The sequence below is a fragment of the Suncus etruscus genome, chromosome 3 (assembly GCF_024139225.1).
Source record: "Suncus etruscus isolate mSunEtr1 chromosome 3, mSunEtr1.pri.cur, whole genome shotgun sequence".
NCBI classification, from domain to species: Eukaryota; Metazoa; Chordata; class Mammalia; order Eulipotyphla; family Soricidae; genus Suncus; species Suncus etruscus.
In genome coordinates, this window is record NC_064850.1 from 90,366,424 (window position 1) to 90,383,956 (window position 17,533).

General features: G+C 33.4%; 1 non-coding gene across 1 annotated transcript; it reads right to left on the reverse strand.

Annotated features, from left to right (window-relative positions):
* Positions 1-13,997: 13,997 nt before the first annotated feature.
* On the reverse strand, positions 13,998-14,104 carry LOC126005665 (U6 spliceosomal RNA). Its single transcript, XR_007494707.1, has one exon. It is a non-coding gene; the product is annotated as a U6 spliceosomal RNA (small nuclear RNA).
* Between the last annotated feature and the right edge of the window lie 3,429 nt (positions 14,105-17,533).

Consider the following 17,533-nt stretch of genomic DNA (forward strand, 5'->3'; position numbering starts at 1 on the left):
CAGAAGAATGGCTAAAAACACTGGTACATATACACAATGAAATATTATGCAGCCATAAGGAGAGAAGTCATAAAATTTTTCTACATATGAATGGACATGTAATCTATTAAGCTGAATGAAATAAGTCAAAGACAAAATAGTCTCACTTATCTATGGGTTTTAAGAAAAACTAAAGACATTATTATGAATTATATCATTCTGTGTTTATCCTTCCTCTGCTTACTTCATTTAACATGACTTCCAGTTTCATTTATATTGCAACAAATCACATAAGTTTACTATCCTTATTTCTTTGTAGTATTCTATTATATTATATGTCTCATTTTCATGATACACTGATCTATTTTAGTTATCTAGGTTGATTACAAATTTTAGCTATTGTACTGAGCACTGCAATGAATAGTAGTGTGCATATGTTTTTTTCCAAATCTATTTTTATGTAAAGCACTGTGTTTTACCGTTATTCATAGTTGAGTTTTTGACATAAAATATTTCAGTACCAATCTGTAGAGTATTCTTGGAATTATTCTATGTTCTTAGTTCTGTGCCTGTCATCGTACCTGGATCTTCCAGTTGAGGGTGATTGAGTGTGAAATAAAAGAGGTTGTGGGGGAGGCCAGAGAGGCTTTTGGCAGAGCTGATGGCTGGGTGGAATGGCTGATTGAACTGGCATCAGACTGTCAAAGAACTCTCTTTGCCAAACCTGTGGTCCCCTAACTTCATTGTCTGAAGTGAATTATTTGTGGCGGATAGTTGTTGCCCAGGAGGGGGATGGAAGAATGAGGTTTAATATTTCTCTCTGGGAGTTATTTTTGGACTTGCAGACCTCCAGCAAGGGGTTCAGCCTCCCCCCACACCAATCCTACCACCACAGTCAACCTTCCTCCACCAATGTTCCCTGAGTCCATGCGATGCCACCCATCACCATCCTGCCACAGCCTGACATCAAAAGACACCTTTTTGAGTTTTGTTGTTAAAGTTTGAGTCCCATGAATTCATTGTTGTTGACCCCATGGCTTTCATAGATAGTTCCATTCTTTCTTAACACCACCAGTGCATCTGAGTCCCCTTGACCCCTGCCCCTATGTTTCATATTTGTCTTTCTCCTCTTTCACTCACTTTTTTCCTTTTCTCACTATATTCTAGGAGCCAATAGTGTTCTAGACAACCCCACTTAAGTCATTGCATTCCTTCATGCAGTTATTCTAAATACCACATATAAGTGATATGTTGTATTTCTTCTTTTTGGCTTAATGCATTTAACATAATATAGTTTCATCCATATTACAGAAAGTTGCATTATTGTATCATTTTTAAGATGATATATATTTTATCATATATGTGATTATAGCTTTTTGATCCACTCATATGTTGTTTGACATCTGGGTTGATTCCCATTCCTATTTATTGTATTGTGTGCTACAATGAATAAATGTTTTTGTCCTGCGAATAGATAACCCAAAAATGTTATTGACAGGTCATATCATATTGCAGCTCAATTCCGAGTTTATTGAGAATCCTGCATACTTTTTTTCATAGGAGTTAAACTAGACGGCATTTCTATCCGTACTGAATGAGGGTTCCCCAACACAGATTTTTCCCAGAATTTTTGATATGTGTCATCATTATTGGTATAAGATCATATCTCATTGTCATCTTGCTTTGTATTTCTTTAAAGAACATAAGAAACACACCATATTTCTCATATGAAATGGTTCAAGTAAGAAAAGAATGACATGTTCTTTTTTAAATTAATATCTTTATTGAAACACCTTGATTACAAATATGATGGCAGGACAGTTATTTTGTCAATAGCTTCTTTGAAAAAAATAGTTTCTTTGAATGTCAGTGGACTAAACTCTGCTATCAAAAGGCACAGAGTTGAGGGTTTTATCAGGAAACAAAAGCCATCCATTTGCTATTTACAGGAAGCACATATAAAATCTCAGGATACACACAGGCTCAGTGTCAAAGGTTGGAAAATAATTATACAAGCCACTGAAATACAAACAAATAAAGCTGAGATAGAGATACTTTTATCAGACCAAATAAAATTCAATCATTCTTTCCCCATCCCCATCCTATCTCCACCCATCAGTTGTAGGCTTTACTGATCATGTCTTGGAATCTGCTTTAAGTGGGAATTATCTAAGCCCATTCTTAGTTTCTTTATACTCCACATATGAGTGAGATTATCAGGCATTTCAGTCTTTCATTTTTTGACTCACTTAACAGCATGATACACTCCACTAACCAACTGGATTCAGTTAACTGCTAGATTTCATCTTTCTCATGATTATTCAATTGAATACTATTCATTATGCACATATATCACAATTTCTTTGCTGTTCATCTATTCTTAGACACTGAATTGTTTTCAGATCTTAACTATTAGAAATACCACTTTAAGGAACAAAGGTACACATCTATTTTCAGATTAAAGATTTCATTTTATATACATTCCAATATGCAAATTATCCCTATGAAAATTCCAACAGCATTATTTAAAAACATAAAACAAAAAGTTATATAAGAACTTTATATGTGTGTATATATACATATATGTATATATATGGAACTATAAGACTCTCTGACTGGTATGAGGAAAAAAGATAATGGTAGATATTGGATTTCCCGACTTTAATATTTACTACAAGCCTATAATCAAACCATATGGTAATAGAACAAAGTTAGACTCTCAGCCAATGAGTTAGAGCTGAGAGCCCAGAGATAACTCTCAAATCTATAATTTACATAAAATGTTCTAAATGAAGAAATGTATGTATGACATGTATATATGAAAAGGAAAAAACAGGAGTCAGTGAGGTAGTGCTAGAGGTAAGTTGTCTGCCTTGCAAGCGCTTACCAAGGAAGGACTGCTGTTCAAACCCCGGCATCCCATGTGGTCCCCCCAAGAAGGGGCAATTTCTGAACGCTTAGCCAGGAGTAACCCCTGAACATCAAACAAGTGTGGCCTCAAAAACCAAAAAAAAAAAGAAAAGAAAAAAACAGATGACCAAAAGGTATAGAAAAATATGAACCAAATCATTAAACATCATCAAAATCAAAACAACAATGAGATATCTCACATCACAGAGACTGGCACACATCACAAATTTTAAAAAAAAAATCAGTGCTTGTGTGAATGTGAAGAGAAAGGGACTCTTATTCACTACTGGTTGGCATGTTGACTGCCTAACTTTTTAGTAAAACAATGGACAATTCTTTAAAACTATATATTGAGATTCTGTATGACTCAGCAATGCCACTAGGTATACACATTAGGAGACCAAAAACACAATACAGAAAAGTCTTCTGCACTCCTATGTTCATTGTTCAAAATTGCCAGAATCTGGAAATATTCCAAATGCCTGATAACCTATGAGTTAGATTAAAAAAAAACATAAAACATGATATTCAGGGTCAGAAAGATAGCACAGTGGTAGGGTGTTTGTCTTGCATGCGGCCAACCCAGAACATAATGGTGTTTAATTTCCGACATCCCATATGGTCCCCTGAGCAGGCCAGGAGCAATTTCTGAGTGGAGAGCCAGGAGAAACCCTGACTCCTGTTGGATGTGACCCAAAAATAAAAAATAAACTGTGATACAGTTACACAATGGATTTCAAAGGAAAAGAAATGAAGTCATGAAATTTGTTTGTACAGGGTGGATTTGGATCTGAAGAAAATTATGCTGAGCGAAATGAGCCAGAGGTAAAGGAATGGGTATAGAATAAATGCACTCATTTGTGGGATATTAAAAACAGATAGTATGGTAATAATATTCAGAGACAATAGAGATGAGAAGCAGGAAGATCAGTCCATGGTAGGAAGCTTGGCACAAATAGCAAGGGAGTGCAGTTAGAGTAGAGAAGGTACCACTAGGACAATGATAGTTGGAAATGATTACTCTGGAAAAGAACTGTGTGTGGAAAGGAGATATAATGTGCATGATCCCCCCTTCAGTAATAGTATTGCAAACCACAGTGTCTACATTGGAAAAAAGGAAAAGAAAAATCTCTGCTGCAAAAGCAGTCAGGGGAGAGGGCAGTGGAGAGAAAGTGGAGGACAAAAATGAAACGGGGGCATTGATGGCAGGATATGAACACTGGTGAAGGGAGTTTTACATTGTATGACTGAAATTCAATAATGACTGCCTTTGTAATTGTAAATACAAACTATATTGTGAACAACATTGTAAACCACTTTTTAAATAAAGTGTTTCTAAAAATATAAAAAGATACTTCAACAAATAGCCTCGAGAAAAATGTTTGATCACATACAAAAAATTAATTTACACACCTATCTCATGGCATATCAAAGGTCAGTTCAAAATGAATTAAAAACTACTTTTTGATGGAGCTGAAAGCATACCTTCATAAAATAAACAGACAAAAACATAGGTTGGACCTTCCAAGATTTTTACCATAAAGGTATATTTAATGATACGAGCTCACTGGCAAAGAAAACAAAAAGCATAAATAAGCAAATGTAATTACATCAAACTAAAAGTCTTCTCAACTGCAAAAAAAAAATGAGCTCTAAGATAAAAGGACACACAAATAACTGCAATAAAGTACTTTAATACATACATCAGACAAAAATCTAGAAAACATTCTCAAAACCAGCAACAATAACAGAATCTGCAATTTCATCAAAAATGGGGAAAGATGATGAATAGACACTTTCACAAAGAGGACATAAAGGCAACAGAGGGAGAAAAGGGAACTAAAGGGAAGGAAAAGAGAAAAGAAAAAAGATCAGTTTTCATATTTATTGTTATCACTCCAGAAACAACCCAAAGTTGTTAACATTTTTAATCTTGTAGTAAATATTTATTTTCCTAAGCTTAATCCTAATTTCAACTCTAACTCTGATCCTAGCCTTGATCCTGTACTTACAATACACAAGCCTAAGCATAAACTTGACGATTGCTCTGAAATTTACTTTTATTTTCAACTTTGAAACTAGCAAATTTGAAGATAATCCTCACACAACCCTAACCTTAATTTTAATACCAAATATGACCCTAGACTAACCTTACCTAACTAGGCCTAAACCTATTAGTTTGCCTAAATTGAATAATCACCTTATATTCTACTTTTACTTTCAACTTAAGCATACTCAAACATATACCCTCTCACTCAAACTATAACCCTAACTCAAAACCTTATCCAAAACCTAACCCTAATCCCAATATTAATTTTATAATAATTTTACCATATCCTAGGTCTTATTTTAAAAATAAGACACAATTTTATAATTGTTCTATAGTTGACTATTATTTTTAATTTTAATGGCCAAACCTGAACCATCCTCCTTACCCAAACCTAACTGTAACCCTAATGCTAATCCTAGCCTTTACTTTGAGGAAGTTGCATGCTTTCAGGGGTCTCAAACTCAATTTACCTGGGGGCCGGGCCACAGGAGGCAAAGTCGGGGTGATCCTTGAGTGCAAAGTCAGTAGTAAGCCTTGAACATTGGGGGGTGTGACCCAAACAACTAAAATAAAACAAAACAAAAAAAGATTCCTCTAGGCAGGGCCACTGGAGGAAAAAATGTTGTACGGGGATTGGGGGGGTGTTTGTGGCCCACGGGCCACGAGTTTGAGACCCCTGGTAGATGATTGTCTTCCAACCTTTAATTTTGAGTCTATATTTGTTCTGACTCTTTAGATGTGTTTCTTGTAGGCAGCAGAATGTTGGATTTAGCATTCTGATCCATTTTGTCACTCTGTGTCTCTTAACTGATGTATTTAGTCCATTGATGTTGAGAGATAATTGTGATGAGATTGAGTGCCATCTTTATGTAAAACTTTGGTGTGTGTCTTGGTCTGAATGTTATAGTAGACCTTTCAATTTTTCTTTTAAAGCTAATTTTGAGTTTGTAAAGTTTCTGAGCTATTATTTATCCGTGAAACTACATATAATTCCTTCAAACCTGAAAGTGAATCTATCTGGGTGTAGTGTTTTAGGCAAAGCATTCATTTTTTTGGGTTTTGTCACTATATTCCACCAGTGCCTTCAGGCCTTGAGGGTTTCTTGTGACAGATCTGCTGTAAATCTTAAGGATGCTCCTTTGACTGTAATTTGCATTTTTGATCTTGCTGCTGTGAGTATTCTATCCATATCAGTGGAATTCGTAATTGTGAATAGGGTATGTCTTGGGATGCCTTTTTTTTTTTTTAGCTCTCTGTAATCTGGTACTCTTTGGGCATGCAGGATTTGGTTGCATACTCTTTTTAGCTCTGGGAGATTCTCTGTAATTATGTCCTTGACTGTTGATTCTTTCTGGGGATTTTCTTCCTGGGTCATGGGACTCCAATGATTCTTATGTATTTCTCTTAAGTTTAAAAAGACCTCTATTTTCATCTGTTCACGTACTTTGAGAATTTTTTTTCCATATTCTAGTCATTTGCTTAAGGCTCTTTTCCAATTTCTTCTATTGTATGGAGTTGTTATGTATCTCATCTTCTAACTCACTGATTCAGTCTTCTGCTGCTGTTACTCTGTTGGAGAGGCTTTCCAGTGAGGTTTTAATTCCACCTACCAAGTTTTTCAGCTCTTGTCTTTTCAGTTTGGAGTTTTTTCATTTCTAATTTTATATCCTCTTCATTCTTATTTGTGGTTCAATTAGTTCTATCCATGGTTTCTTTGAGTTTTATGAGGATTCTTCATATTTCTTCTCTACACTCCTTATCTGAGAGGCTAAATTGGTGGTTGGCACTTCTCAGGTCAGCAGCCATCTTCATTCTCTATGCATGAAGTTGGCCTGCATTGTTTCCCATTGTCCCGCTTGTAGTGTGATGTTTTCTGAATGTTGTACTATGATTCATTAATTAGGAGATGTACCCGGCCTCCGAGTGAAGTTGAGTGACCAGGCTCCTCTAGTCCTGCCCTTCTTGGGCGGGGCCATATCGCCTACAATAACATATCTTATGCATTCTCTTCTGGGCAGTATTAGTTCCAAAACTTGAAGCCTTGGGTCTTAAGCCCTGCCATATTGAAAAGCATCTGGCAGCAATCAGGCTCCACACTTCTTGGGCAGGGTTAGCTCACTTGAGATCACATTTTAGCCCTAACTCTAAAATAACCTTGCCTGTGCTAGGCCTAAACCTATCAATTTGTTTAAATTGAACAGTTGTTCTACGACTAACTTTCACTCTCAGCTTTAAGTATACCAAAATGTATATCCTAACTCTCATATAAAACCTAATCCAAATCGTAACCTTAACTGCATCCTACAATTTTACAAGATGCTAAACTAGTTAAGTATAAAAGAGGTTGAAGAAGATAGGCCTAACGTGGAGATTGTGGATTGACACATGCATCCATATGAGTAATAAGTGGTAGGAAAAGAATGAGATGTAGCTAAAGCAGGTGGTCCAAGAGTTTAAGATTCACTGATGTTGAGCTGAGGAATGCAGGGAAATATTGCAAATGGCAAACTTTTCTGTTGCAGATAAGTGACATCACACAGGTAATATAAAGTTTGAAAATATGGAAAAACTGCCTTCAGAAAGTATAATTGGAGTTCACTGCTAAAAGGTATTGATGCTCTGTAACATAATAACAAAATAGAAAAGATCAATTAAGCAAGATTATCCAGGAAACTTTACATATTATAGAGTAGGTGTAGTCCTAACTGAGCAACGATTTCCAGCAATGCTTGAAACCTCCAATAAGGCTGTTTTTTTTTTTCATCAAGAACCTAGTGGATAAAATATAGAATCATAAAACATCTAGATAGTTAATTTTGTAATATTTATGAAATATAATCCTTCAGGTTTCCTTGACCTCTTGGTGTTTGGGGAGGGGTGAAGGGAATGGAGGTAGTGGGGGTTGAAAAATGTTTAGTGTGCCAAAGAGATAGCATGGAGGTAAGGCATTTGCCTTGCATGCAGAAGGATGGTGGTTCGAATCCCAGCATCCCATATGGTCCCCCAAAGAGCAATTTCTGAGTGTATAGCCAGGAGTAACCCCTGAGCACTGCCGGGTGTGACCCCCCAAAAAAAAAACAAATAAAAATAAAATAAAAATCTTTAGTAGGAAGAGTTAGAATTTTCACTAAACAAAACATAATCTAGAGTATTCTCTCCTACAAAACTTAAATATTAATTATATTATATGTTATGTTATGTTTTGTTATAGAATATATGTTATATGTTATATTTGTTATAGAGTATTATTATGTTATATTTTGTTATAGAATATTATATTGTAGAATATTTTCTCCTACAATACTTAGCTTTAAGCTTTTGGATGCATTGATATCCAAAATAATTTTTTACATAATAATCTATTACAGGCATGCTAAGAAAAAATAAGATAGGTAATAAATTATGTTATACATATATATAAATTATGTAATTATGTATTGAAATAATTACTTGGTAGTTACCAGCAGGAGTTAGGAGGTTGTACTAGAATTGTATTTTTAATTTTGGTTTTGTTGGTTTGAGGGCCAAATTCAGTTATTCGCAGGGCTTACTCCTGGCTCAGCACTCAGAGATAAATATTGGTAAACTTGGGGAATAATATGGGAACCAGGGATTGGAATTAAAATAGTGCATGCCAAATAAGTGCTTGCCCTGTTATGCTAATCTCTTCAGCATAAGTTTTTAAATGTTTCTAATTAAGAAGACACAATATAAAAGTCTGTAAGGGCATGGAGTAAAACCATAATAGCTAAAGTGCTTGTCATGCACAGGACCCACCTGGATTCAATCCCTGGCAATGCTGACCACTGCCAGAAATCTTCCCTGAACTTAGAACCAGGACTCATCCCTGAGCACCATAGGTATTTTGGTGCTACAGATATGATCATCCTTAGGGGAAAAAAAGTATATATAAGAAGGAATTCAAAACTTATGTGTCCTTCTTAAGAAATAGGATTTATCATCCTAACAAGGTCACCAAATATAAGGCAAATTTGTTGCTGGGTGGAGAGGAGTTTTTAAGGCCCAGTAAAAGAGTCAATACTGATCATGTAAGTGATGCTAGCATACCATAAAGGAAGACATAAAAGGGTTGAGGAATGTGAGAAGGCTAGGGAGGGTATATGTTATATAAATTCAAAGGACTGTAGACCTCAGAAGAACCAGTAGGGCAGTCAAGAGAACTATATTTATAACAATCCAGGAAGATAGCTAATAAGAACAAAAGATACAAATTGTCAACAAAGATAGCACTTAGCATCAATACCCACAAAAATTATGTCAATAGATAAGGAGGAAGCTATGACAATCATCTAAGAATTCACAATAATCACTTACCAAATTCCTGTATCTGACTGAATCTTCATATCCTGAACTCTCTGAGGAGGAAGTATTCTGAATTACAATAAGTAGTGTTGAAGTCTCCTACTATTATTGTGTACATTCTATGACTGAAACCCACGTATAAAATGTTTGAAACCATTATGTTTATATAAAAACATTAAATAAAAAATTAATAAATAAAAACAATAGTTTCTGTTAAGATTTCACTATTTTTTCTCAAATTGATCATGTTTTTTCAAACAAATGGTAATTAAAAACAAAATCTCTAAATAAATAGAAATGAAATTGTACCCTCATTTCATGCCATATTTAAAAGTAAATGAATAGTTGGCAAAATACTTAAATATTTTTGAAAACATAAAAAAATGGGATCCTCTATGACATTGGTCTTGACAGCAATTAAAAGTTATTTCATCAAAAGCACAGGCAGCAAAATAAATATTATACAAATGGAGCTACATCAAATTATAAAGCTTTGTATATAATACAAAATTATAAAATATAAACAAAATCTATGGGATAGTATTTCAAATGATATATGTGATTCGTTGTTAATTTCCAAAATATATAAATAATTAAAAATTAATAATCACCCTAATTTTTTAAATAATTGCATGAGGTCTTAGTTAATGTTTCTCAAAAGAAGACATACAAGTAGCATATAAGGGTGATCAACATTACTATAATCAGGAACATATAAATAAAAATCACAACACCATATCCTTATATCTAATAAATGCTTATTATTTATTAAAAAGAAAACTGCTGAGAAGGATATGAATAAATCTTAACTTTTATTTTCAGTTCATGCACTGCTAATAATAAATCTAAAAGGTACTGCTGCTATAGAAAACAAATTTAAGATCCCACAAATAAAAGCTACCTTATGATTCAGCAATTTCACTTTTAAATTCTTATTCAAAATAATTTAAATCGGGATCTTGAAGAAATATTAGCACTCAGTGTCATACTATTCCCATAGTAAAGATGTTAAAATGACATAAATGTCCATCAAAAAACATGTTAAAAATACATTTTTTCACACAATACAATACTATTCAGGCTTTAAAAATAAAAGAACACCTACAATGAAAGAACTCTTGCAAAAAAATGGATAAGCTTTGAGAACATACATCACCTATGTAAGATGAGCAGTAAAAGAAAAGAGTCAATACTGATAATGTAAGTGATGCTAGCATGCTATAAAGGAAGAAATAAAAGGTCTTTCTGCAGAAAGACAAATATTACATTTTAACATAGATATGATGTGTATACACAATTAAATTCAGAGAGTAATATATAAATTTATATTTCTAGAACAGAGGAGTTGCTTGTAAATGTTTATCACATTTTTATACAAGATGAATAAGTTTATCACATTTTTATACAAGATGAATAAGAATGAATAACTCTAGAATAAGTTTTAGAGTTTTGATGTAAAATGTTTTACCTACAGATAACAATTTTATATAGTTGACAAAAGAAGGTTTTCATGATACATTCACAGTCAATGGTAAAGACCAGTCCAATACTCAAAAACATAACAGTGCAAAAATTGTGGCCCATTTATCTAGCAACCATTCATAGAATTGTATGGCCAGTGTGACCTCTGCATACACTGGACAAATTTTGGATAAGGATTGTAAACTAATGTAACCATTGCACTATTAATCATAGCTGCTGTGATTGACATGGTATTTTATGAGTAGATTAATGAGTCTTTGGGTTCATGATATGTGGCCATTGATTTTGCAGATGTGTCCTTTTCACTCTGACAAGAACAAAAAAAAAGCAAAACAAAACAAAATAATTCTGTGTATTCAGGATATAAGCACTGCCCTGTACAATCATAGGGATAGAGCTGATCCAGTAAGCTTGTGATTGCAAATTATCAAAGCATTATAATAACTATAGGTGACATGTGACCCAAACCTCCAGCTAGCATCCAAGTCCATACAGAGAACCATAAATCTCAACATGGCAAGTACAAGCCACTGATCATTGCTCAGGACAGTTTATACTCAAATCTCTAGTCCTATTACTCACATATCACAAGACATAATGAAGAAATAAATAAGTTCAGTTGCTTTGATGAACAGAGAAAAAGAAACACAAGAATCTATTTAAACATAGTAGAAAATTCTAAACTCCCTGAGGAAGACTTTAAAGTAATGAGCTTATTTATTTTCAATTAAATGAATAAATCAGTGAAATAGATCATCAGTAAGCTTAGAGAAAGTATGAAAGAAATTATTAAAAACTACAAACAAACAAAATGGATACTAAGAGTAAATTGTTCAGATAATAAATATAACAGCATGACTCAGCATCAGAATGAAAGAAGCCAAAATTCAAAGCAGTGATCTATGGAAAGGTACAGGACATGATCAACACAGAGAAAAAAAATTAAATGAAGAAGACACCAAGAGATTTACAGAATTTTATTAAGATCAACAATATTTATCTACATGATAGGAATTCCAGAAGGAGAGGAAAAAATAATAGAAGACTAGCAGAGAAATTCTCTAATCTAAGGAGGGAGATAAAGACCTTGATCCAGGAAAGACAAACCTCCCCGCAAATGAATCCAAACAGAAGATCATCAATAACACTGCAATAAAAATAACACAGTAACAAGAGTCAGATTCCTATAAGTAGATAGGTAAAAGTGAATTCTAAACTGATATTCCTAAAATTAAATTTAACAGACCAAAGGGAATGTTATAATATATCCAGAGTCTTGAATGAAAAAACTTTCAGCTAGTATTTTGTCCTCCCATATTATAATTCAGACAGGAAGTGATAAAAAATATTTTAGATAAATAATAAAGGCATCCAACACTATGAAAATAGCCAAAATATTGAAAAAACCTGAGTGCCTGAGAATAGAGTAAAAATGGTAAGTGTACACATGGACTATTACTTGGCCAGAAGAAAGGATAAATTCATAAAATTTACTGCTATATGCAAGTAACTAGAGAGTGTCATGCTTCATGAAGATAATCAAAAAGAAAGAGACCAACAAAAATGATCTCACTATTGTGTGATATATAAACAAATATAATAGTGGTATAATAATTATTGATTATTGCCCAATGACAATGGAAACTAAAAAAAGATAGAAAATTAATAAATTGAAACATAAAATAAAAGGGAAATGATATTGAATATGCTACAGAAATTCAAAAGATAAATATAGATTACTTCAAGACACAAAACAAAGAGAACTTAAAAAAAGAAGTAATTATTGTACTCCTATAACCCCCCAGGGTGACCAAAGGCGATCTGGACTACATAAACTGACTATGACATCTAAGAAAATGGAAATACTAATCAAAAAGCTTTCTCAAAACAAAAGCCCACATCCAGGTGGTTTTACTACTAGGGAAGTCTTTCAAATCTTTAAAGAGGACTTACTGCCAATTCTTTTCAGATTCTTTCAGGGAAACTACCGTATTTTCCAGCGTATAAGATGACTCCCTAATTTTGCAGTTAAAACATAGGTTTAGGCCTAAATTCACTGTATCAAACAGAATGTTCCTGTGCTGCATGTGTTCCTATGCTCATGTACCACAGTGAGCCAATCACAACAAGCAAAGGTTCAAAGGTTATACTGTAATAGACTTCCTCTATGACTCTGGCCAATCTGAGCAGGCTTTTTACAGTGTAGATTTGGGTCCAGAACATTGTCTAATTTGCATGCATAAAAAGCCTGCTTGGATTGGCTGAGTTAGAGAGGCGGTCCGTGCAGCATTGCAGTGGTTGGTGCAGGATAGAGTTGAAAAAATTCATTTTGTGGCAATATTCAGACAATTTTCGTTTAGCAGAATATTGAAACATTTTTCAGGATATACTCGGCATATAAGACGACCCCAATTTTCGGTTGACTTTTTTTGTTTCAAAAGTCGTCTTATACACCGGAAAATACGGTAAACAAACAAAAATACTCATAAATACTTTCTATGAAGCTAAAATTACCTTGATAATAAAAGCAGACAAAGACCCCACAAAAAGAGAGAAAATTGAAAGCAAATACTTTCAATAAACAAAAGATTCTCAACAAAGTACTAGCAAATAAAACCCAACAACACATCAAGTAAGTTATGCACAATGACCTAGTAGGATTCATTCCAGATTTTAAGGATGGTCTAACATATGCAAGTCAATCATTAAGTACGTTATTTCTGTAAAAAATCAAAATCATATAATGATATCAATAGATTCAGATAAAATATATGACAAAGTCAAGCACCCATTCATAATAAAGAAAAAAACTATCAACAAAAAGGTAATGAAGAAACATTCCTCAATAGAATCAAAGCCATTTATCACAATCCCAGGGCAACCATTATACTCAATGGGAAAAAACTGAAAGCCTTTCCTCTACAGCTTGGCATAAAAAATAGATGGGCCCTCTTGCCAATTCTATTCAAAATAATGCTGAAAGTATTTGCCACAGCAATTAAGCAAGAAAAAAATATCAAGAACATCCAAGTATAAAAGAAAGGAGTCAAGCTCTCAATGTTTGGAGATGCATGATATTTAGAAAATCTTAACAACTTTACAAAAGAGCTTCTAGAAATAACAGATTTGTATAGTAAAGTATCAGGCTTCAAATTAATATAAAGCAAATCCATGTTTTTTTCATATAAAAATAATGAAAGAGAAGAAAGAGATATTATAAAAACTATCCCAGTTGAAATTTAACTAAATTTTTTTAAATATGGATCGCTTCATGACTTTGCATGTCATCCTTGTGCAGGGGCCATGCTAATCTTCTCTGTATCATTCCAATTTTAGTATATGTGCTGCCAAAGTGAGCACAAAATTTAACTAAATTTTAACCAACTTAACTAAAGAGATGAAAGACTATTATAGAAAACATTACTTCAAGAAATTAAAGATGATACAATAAAAATGAAGACATATAAACTGCTCATATACTTAAAGGACTAACATCATGAAAATAGCAATACATCCCAAGGCATTGTACAGATATAATGCAAAAACTATATCCAAAGAAGTGAAAAAAACCTATACAAAAAAAACTACAAAACCCTGCTTCAAGAAATAAAAAAGGACACAAGGAAATGGAAACACATACCCTGCTCATGAATTGGCACAATTAACATCATTAAAATGGCAATAATCCCCAAAGCATTGTACAGATTTAATGCATCCCTCTAAGAATACACATGACATTCTTCAAAGAAGTGGATCAAACACCCCTGAAATTCATTTAGCACAATAAACACACACAAATATTTAGAGAAACTTTTGGGAAAGAAATACGGGAGGCATCACATACCCCAACTTTAAATTGCATTACAAAGTTATAGTCATTAAAATAGTATGGTATTAGAATAAAGACCCTCAGATCAATGGAATAGACTTAAGTATTCTGAGACTGTTCCCCAAACATACAATCAATTAATATATGAAGAAAGAAAGGAATGCAAAATGGAGCAAGAAAAGCCTCTTCAACAAGTGGTGCTGGGACAACTGGTCAGCCACATACAAAAAAGCAAACTCAAACTTCCACCTAACACCATGCACAAAGGGCAAATCTAAATGGATTAAAGACCTTGATATCAGATCTGAAATCATAAGGTTTATAGAACAACACACAGATAAAATACTCCATGACATTGACACTAAAGGCATCTTCAAGGAGGTAATATCACACTCCAAACTAGTGGAAGGAGAGATAAACAGATGGGACTATATTAAGCTGAAAAGCTTCTGCACTTCAAAAGAAATACTGAGTAGGATACAAAAGCCACCCACAGAATGGGAGAAACTATTCACCCAATACCCATCAGATAAGAGGCTAATATCCAAAATACAAGACACTGAGAAAAATTAACAAGAAAAAAAATTATCTAACTCCATCAAAAAATGAGAAGAAATGAACAAACTCTTTCTCAAAGAAGAAATACTAATGGCCGAAAGGCACATAAAAATGCTCCATATCACTAATCTTCAGTGAGATGCAAATCAAAACAACAATCATGTACCATCTCAGTAATGGTAGGAAGCTTTCCAAAAAGAGCAATGAGTGCAGCTAGAGTAGAGAAGGATGAGAACTATGATAACGATTGTAGGAACTGATCTCTGCAACAAAAACTAGGTGCTAAAATAAAATAAAATAAAATAAAATGATTAAGAATGGTAACCCTCCATTAACAATAGTGTGAACCCCAATGCCTAAAACAAAATAACATGGAAGAAGGAGAGAGAAGAAAAATTTCTTCCCTTGAAGCAAGCTGGGGGAAAGTTGTGAGGGAAACTGGGGACATTAGTGACAGGAAATGTATTCTGGTGTATAGTGGTATACATTGTATGACTGAAACTCAATCATGAACAATTGTGTAATTAAATATTTAAATGAAGTAATAAAAATGTCAAGTTAAATGTATTAAAAACTTGATATCAGATCTGAAAGTATAAGGTACATAAAGAAAAATATAACAAGATCTCTCAACGGGGTTGAATCTAAAGGTATATTCAAAGATGAAACACTACTTACTCAGAAATTGGAAGCAAAGATAGACAAATTGAATTACATTAAACTAAGTTTCTGCACTTCCAAGGAAAGAATGACTATAATACAAAGATTATCCACACAGTGGGAGAAAGTATCTTCCTAATAGCCATCTGATAAGGAATTGATATCAAAGATGCATAAACCACTGATACTTTAATTAGAAAATAAAACATCCAAATCTATCAAAATGTGGGGAAAAGAGATGAGCTGAAACTTTCTCAATTAAGAAATACAGATGGCCAAAAAAGCGTATGCAGTTCACATAATAACATACATAGAAGACTTAAATTTTCCATCAAAAAATTTTAGTTAATAAAACAAAGCAACTACATATCAAATTATAAATGCAATGCATAAAATTAGTTTACATTTCTATAAGTAAACAATGAACTAAAGGGAAAACTTTGAATTCAATTGCAATAATGCATAAATACATCAAACACCCAAAATCGATTGATCAAGGAAGCTTAAATTGTGCGTTGAAAATTATAAATGATCAATAAAAGAATTTGAAGAATAAATCTTTTGTATAAAGATAGGAAGAATTGATTTTAAAAATGACCAAACAGGGGCCGGGCGGTGGCGCTGGAGGTAAGGTGCCTGCCTTACCTGCGCTAGCCTAGGAGACGGACCGCGGTTCGATCCCCCGGCGTCCCATATGGTCCCCCAAGCCAGGAGCGACTTCTGAGCGCATAGCCAGGAGTAACCCCTGAGCGTTACCGGGTGTGGCCCAAAAACCAAAAAAAAAAAAAAAAAAAAATGACCAAACAAATCAAAGAGCATGTCAATTCAAAGCAATCTAATCAGATTTCCAATGGCATTCTTTAAGTACATATAAGACATGCTAACCAAATTTTTGTGGAAGCATAAAACTCTTAAGTAACCAAAGAAATTCTGATAAAAAGAAGATAAAAGGCATTTCATTCTTTCAATTTTACTATAAAATTGTTTGATGCTGGCAGAAAATTATACTTTAAGGCCAATGGAATAGAATTGGAAGTCCAGAAATAAATCCTTTTTTATTACAAAATGATAGTTTGTAGTAAAAATGATTATATAGAGAAATGAAAATATATTCAACAAGTAGCATTATAAAAACTAAAGAAATACTGCAAAAATGAAGAAATAAAGAAACTGGATATTAACTTATACTATCCACCAAATTTAATTAAAATTGAGGTAAGGTTGATATTGCAGCAGGTACAGTGCTTGCCTTGCATACAGACAACCTCAGAATGATCTTTCACATTCCATACGAGTGGAAGCCCTAAGAATTGCTCAGTGTGATTTTGATACAAATCAAAACCTGTGAAGCAAATTTGAACAGATACATTCTTCAAAGACAACAAACATTTGACCATGGATGCATGAAAAACTGTTAATCATAGTTTATCAGATAAATAAAAAACAAAAGGATGAGCCATTACTTCATACCAAAAAGAATAATATACACAATCTAGAAACAATTATTGTTGGCAATGTGATAAAAAAGGAACTCTTCTACACTGTTAGCAGATAATGGAATGTCTTTATGTAAAAGTGGTATGTAAGCTGCTCCAAAAAATGTGTATATATATATATATATGTAAATTTTAAGTATATTTCTTAATAGATATAATTCTTATTGTGTGTTTCCTTATGTATATGTAGTTTTCCCATCTGTTTTTTGAATTTGTTTAGTAGGAAATTCTAGGAGATAGGTTTCT